Source organism: Bubalus kerabau, chromosome 3 (genome assembly GCF_029407905.1).
Source record: "Bubalus kerabau isolate K-KA32 ecotype Philippines breed swamp buffalo chromosome 3, PCC_UOA_SB_1v2, whole genome shotgun sequence".
NCBI classification, from domain to species: domain Eukaryota; kingdom Metazoa; phylum Chordata; class Mammalia; order Artiodactyla; family Bovidae; genus Bubalus; species Bubalus kerabau.
This window is the reverse complement of record NC_073626.1, coordinates 33,960,855-33,966,691: the sequence shown is the minus strand read 5'-3', so window position 1 is coordinate 33,966,691 and position 5,837 is coordinate 33,960,855. Positions and strand designations below refer to the sequence as shown.

At 45.9% G+C, this 5,837-nt stretch overlaps 1 long non-coding RNA gene across 1 annotated transcript; it reads left to right on the top strand.

Annotated features, from left to right (window-relative positions):
- The first annotated feature begins 611 nt into the window (after positions 1-611).
- LOC129647597 (uncharacterized) lies at positions 612-5,116 on the top strand. The gene is made up of 2 exons (XR_008712368.1): positions 612-905; positions 4,452-5,116. It is a non-coding gene; the product is annotated as an uncharacterized LOC129647597 (long non-coding RNA).
- Positions 5,117-5,837: the final 721 nt, after the last annotated feature.

The following is a 5,837-nucleotide window of genomic DNA, read 5'->3' as shown; positions in this document are numbered from 1 at the left end:
GCCACGCGGAAAAAAAATAAATCACTCTGCCCCACCTCGTTATTGACCGAAAAATTCTATTACCCTGTTTGATTACTCACCTAATTCCCTGGGATGGGCCTCAAATGGCTTTCAATTGCTTCTAAATATCAGATCAAGCCTCAAATAATGAGAACTAGCAATCTTTGGAGGACATTTCCAAGAATGCTGAGCAGACTCCGGGAGCCATTCCAAAGAACTGCAATCCCGGCAGCGGGGTTGGAGGGTGAGGCCAGCGTTGAGCTGAGCCTTGAAGGGCAGGGAAGCTTTGAGTGACGATGCAAGCCCTCAGCAATTTACCAAGTGCTTTTCCCACCTGTTCTTTCTTTGCAGTCTCACAATCAGGGCAGGTGTTATGATGATCACTCTATGATAGATGAGGACTTTAAAGCCCAGAGGAAATCATATGTCTTAGTTACAAAACTTGCAAATAAATAATAAAATCAGGAATTGAAATCAAGGCTTTATGTTCCTTCATGCACAGCACCCACTGTCCCTCTATGCCCCACAGCATCTCAGGAAGCAGAAGCTAGTCAGCTGGGCCACCTGGAGGAGAGGGTTCCTACAGGAGGAGAGCTAAAAGGCCTGGCCAAGGGAGCAGGTTGAGCTGGCTTCTGGGAGGTCTTCAGAACAGATCAACAAGCATGGCAGACACTGATGCTGTAGCTACTGGCTAGAGACCAGTGCTGGGGACCACACAGGTCCTGCAGCCTGACATATTTTCTCTAGACTTGGATGCCAACCCTGCAGTCTGGCTTACTAAACATCTGCTCCCTGGCCTTCCTGAATCCTAGGGTCTAACCTGTTATAGCCAGAGTTTCTGATGATGGCTGAGGTATGCCAAGTGGTGGTTCATATATAAGGCATGGAAGACAGTCGTGAATAAGGTGAGGTTGCTGCTGGATGTGGGGACATCAGATTCCCTGGAGGAGGCATTTGTTTTTTTTTTTCTGCGACCATCCTGAGTAGTCCCTAACATCACAGGTGTGGAGTTTCCACAGAAACTGTCCTGTGGCATGGGTGAGTGTTGCCTCAGTCTGCACGGTTCCCAGCTTGGTTCCCTGGCCTTCCAACACATTTTATAAACTCTCCGATATTCTCTAATACATCCTTTTTCTTAAAAAATTTTTTTAATTAAAAAATTTCTTATTGGAGTATAGTTGATTTACCATGTTGTGTTAGTTTCAGATGCAATGCAAAGTAAATCAGTTATACATATTCATGTGCTGTGCATGCTCAGTCACTGAGTTGTGTCTAAATCTTTGCGACTCTATGGACTGTAGCCCACCAGGCTCCTCTGTCCATGGGATTCTCCAGGCAAGAATACTGGAGTGGGTTGCCATGCTCTCCTCCAGGGAATCTTCTCAACCCAGGGATTGAACCTGTGTCTCCTGCATCTCTTGCATTGCAGGCAGATTCTTTATGCACTGAGCCACCTGGGAGGCCTATACATATTCATATATTCACTCTAATAAATCCTTTTTTGTGTGAATCAGCTAAAGTGGACTCTGTTGTCTACAACCAAAACCAACTAAGCCCTCAGATCAATCCATCCTCCTGTTCATGGCACAGATTTTTCTTCAAACGATTTATTCAGCATTTACTGCATTGGCAGGTGTATTCTTTACCACTGGCACCATGTGGGAAGCTTGTACTTTGCTGTACATTTTTATTTGATATGACAATTGCCTTGTGATATAATTACTCTCACTTAGAGAAGAACAAACTGAAGCTCAGAGAGGTTAAGAAACAGAGCTCAGGCCACACAGCCAGATGTGGACAAGATTTTTAATTTGCCTATCATGCCATGACCTAAAACTTGCAGGGTAGCTTGGAAGGACTGGTGGATTGGTGATGGAATGAAGGCATGTGTATCTTTTAGATAGAAGAGGTCCAGTATGTCAGTCTGGGAGTATTTAAGGGGTCCTGGCTGCACAACTTTTAGAGGCCAAGGAGGTTAAAGGCCAAGGAGCTGAGGGAGGGACTGGAGAAGAGGCTAACTGAAGCCACTGTCCTGGAGAAGTCATTCGATATGTGCTATCTTTGGGTATGTCTTGTTTTCTAATCAGTGATCAATTTTGTAAAAAGGGGACCAGATTCCTGTGAATTGAGACCTATTTATTTTTTGGTGATGCTGAGTGGCATGTAGGATCTTAATTCCCCAACCACGGATCAAACCTGCGCCCCCTGCCATGGAAACAAGGAGTCCTAACCACTGGACCACCAGGGATGTTCTGAGACCTATTTTAAAGACCCTGGGAGGGCTCATTATTCCCAGGACAGTTATATAACTTTTCTCTTTGTTACAGAGAGCTTTCTGTAATCATGCTGGCCCCTGAGTTCTCCTTTGCATTGATAATTCCAGATTTTCACAACCAGGGACCACATGGGGCCCTTTCTTCCTCTGGAGTCTTGCCCAAGCCCTTTCCTTTGCTCTCTGGAAAAAAGACTGAGGCTAGAGTTGTGTTAGCATTTTCATTCCAAAACTTGCCTTCTCCCTGAAGAGGGGGAATTCTCATGTTTCTGGAACAAGGATCTTGAAAACCCAGGGCTTGCTTCTTCTGATTAAGTGACGAGGAACTGAAAATATGGAAAGCAAAGATTTACGTCAACAGACGCTGTGTTCTCACTCCTGGTTTCTTCCCCCAGAGCCCCTGCCCAGCAGGTGTGGGGCTGGCCGACAGTCAGGGGGCACTTCCGGAAGCCGGCTGACTTGGGGTAGTCCTTAGGAGGGCACTTTCCCCAGTTCCTCACCTTCGTGGTTCCTCACCCTCTTCACTCCCTTGCCCCCTCACCTCTTTTGTGGGCTTTCCCTCTCTCTTTCCCTTACTCTCTCACCCCTCACTTTCTGAGTCTCTTTAGCTCTACTCTCTTGTCCCTCCCTCCCAAAATTCTCATCCCCATCACATCCCTTACTCTTCTAATGACTCCCTTACTCCTTGGGCCCTTCACCCCCTCAGCCTCCTCATCCTTCACCTCCCTCCCTCATCCTTCACTGCTCACACCAGCTCCCTTGGCCTCCCTGCACCTTGGGCCCTTCCCTGGGCTACTTCTCCCCTTCATCTGTAATCTTCTGTTAGAAACAATACACCAAAGCCAACTTCTTGAAGATTCTGGCTATGATCATTTCTACAGCAATTTTGAGAAAACCCATCTCAAAAATGACCTGTGAAAGTCTTTTAGTCAGGTCCGACTCTTTGCGACCCCATAGACTGTAGCCTGCCAGGATCCTCTGTCCATGAAAATTCTCTGGGCAAGAACACTGGAGTGGGTTGCCATTCCCTTCTCCAGGGAATCTTCCCAACTCAGGGGTCGAACTCAGGTTTCCTGCATTGCAGGCAGACTCTTTACCATCTGAGCCAGCAAGGAAGTCCAAAAAATCACCTGAAGAGTAAGGAAATAGTACATTAAGGAGTATAAGGACTGAACTGGTCAGCCTTCAGGAGTGGTGTGATCAGGATTATGTCTCCATTTCCCTGTGATCCTCTTGGCTTAGCCCTTTTGGATGGCTTGGTTTCACTGAAGCATGATTTTCCAGATGGTGGCAAAATAGCTGCAACAGTTCCAGGCTTCACATCCACATACCACACCATAGAGAGCAATAGATAGAGCTCTCCTGCCCCACCTCACCCCTAGGTATTCAACATGAGTCCTGTACTTCAGTCTAATTGGGCCAACCTGAGCCTATCACTGAGGCCAGGAGGAGAAGGTTGTACTCTCATTGGCTTAGGCCTAGGTTCCTTCCCACCCCTGAGCAAATCACTGTGGAGAGGAGGATGAGACTGTGCTGCTTGGCTTATGGATGTGGGAGATGGAATACTTCCCCAAACAGGGTTGCCCCATGTGGGAGAAGGCTGGAAGACCATCACATTGTCCACCTCCCCAGGGAGCTGATCTTAGATATAATCTGATCCAGAGAACATGTGTTTTAGGTCCTGACAGACCTGATTTGAAGTTCAAATCACTGAAGCTTGAACCATTTGGTCAACTACTCTCAGGTTAAGGAAGATTTAATAAGTCACTTAACCACAATGAGCCTTAGTTTTTTCAGCTGTAAAATGGGCATAATTCTACCTACCTTCCAGAGAAGTAATATATGCAGATCTGTATGATGTCTGGACACCACGGGCATCTGTAGATGGTAGTAATAACACAGATGTTTTAAGCTCCTGAGCTCAGGAGCAGTCTCTGTCCCCTGCCCACCCCGCTACTGCCCCCTGCTGGAAGGAAGAAGCCCTTTGAGTTGCATTTGAGCCAGTCAAAGTGAAAGTCACTCAGTTCTGTCCGACTCTTTGGGACCCCATGGACTGTAGCCCGCCAGGGTCCTCTGTCCATGGGGATTCTCTAGGCAAGAATACTGGAGTGAGTTGTCATGCTCTCCACCAGGGGATCTTTCCAACCCAGAGATCAAACTCAGGTCTTCCGCATTGCAGGTGGATTCTTTACCAGCTGAACCAACAAGGAAGCCCAAGAATACTGGAGTGGGTACCCAATAGCGGATCTTCCGGACCCAGGAATTGAATCGAGGTCTTCGGCATTGCAGGCGAATTCTTTACCAACTGAGCTACCATGGAAGCCAGATGCCAATACAAAAAGCTCCAGGGAACCCCTTGAACCTTTCCAGTCCTTCTGGCATCCGGTGAGTCAGGGACTATGGAGATAGACCTGATCCCCTCATCTGCCACCTCAGGGAATCCAGAGAGAGGTTATTCCACGGGACACGCTCAGAACTGGCAGGCAGGAGACTGTGAAAACCGTGCTTGCTTCCAAAGTACCAAGCTAGGTTCTGGGAAGAAATAAAGGAGCAGTCTTGAGCCTGGACATGGATGTCATGCTTCAGTAATGAGATGGGCTTTGGGCTTGGACAACCCTGGTTCCAGTTCCTACATGGGTTTGTTGTGAAGACTGAGTACAGTAAAGCATGCAATTAACCTATGACTATGTTAAGGAGTAAAAGATTACAGATAAATGTTATTTTTAATTATGAACAAGTGCAAACAAAATATTTGTATTTGAAGGGTCTCTTTTCATTACATCTCTAATATTCTAGGATCTTTTTTTAAAATTTTAGGATCTTTTTTTTTAATTAAATCTGGAGTTCACTGAAATTTATAAAATGCTCATACTATCTTCTCAGTTCATTGGAGTTGCATCAACATATATTCATTCAACCAATATTTACTGAGCACTTACCAGTGACAGGTACTCTGCCAGGAGCTGGAAATACCATGAGCTGCCATGTATGGTTGTGTAAGCTGTGCTCTGTACCATTTCACGTGTCTAGTTACACCCTAATGTTTGTAAGTGAGTCCCCGCTCCCGGAATTGTGCTGTGCACAACCCGTACAGCCACGCAAAGTGCTTTACACTCTCTATTCAAATCATCCACCATTATATAATTGAAAACTCAGATTCATGCAGCAATGGAAAAGTAAGGAGTACGATGAGATTTTTATCAAAGGAGGGCTTGGAGTGAGGGGCAAACCATGCAGGACCTATTGATTGGGTTAAAAAAACTGGGTTAAAAACTCAAATCCTGAGTTTTTATTCCTGAAGCAATGAGAAACCATTGGAGGATTTTTTAAAGGGGAGCAACATGATCAGATTTGCATTAAAAAAAAAAAAACAAAACCTGCTGATTGCCATGGAGAGAATGCATTATCAAAAGTGCAGAAACAGAATCGTCCATGAGGCTTTTATGGGAGAGACATGGTCATGGCTTAGATTAGGATGGCAGGAAAAACAGAAAGGAGGGACACATTCAGAAGTCGACAAGTGCTAGGTTGGGAGGGGACAGGGAGGACTCAGTGGAGAATGGTG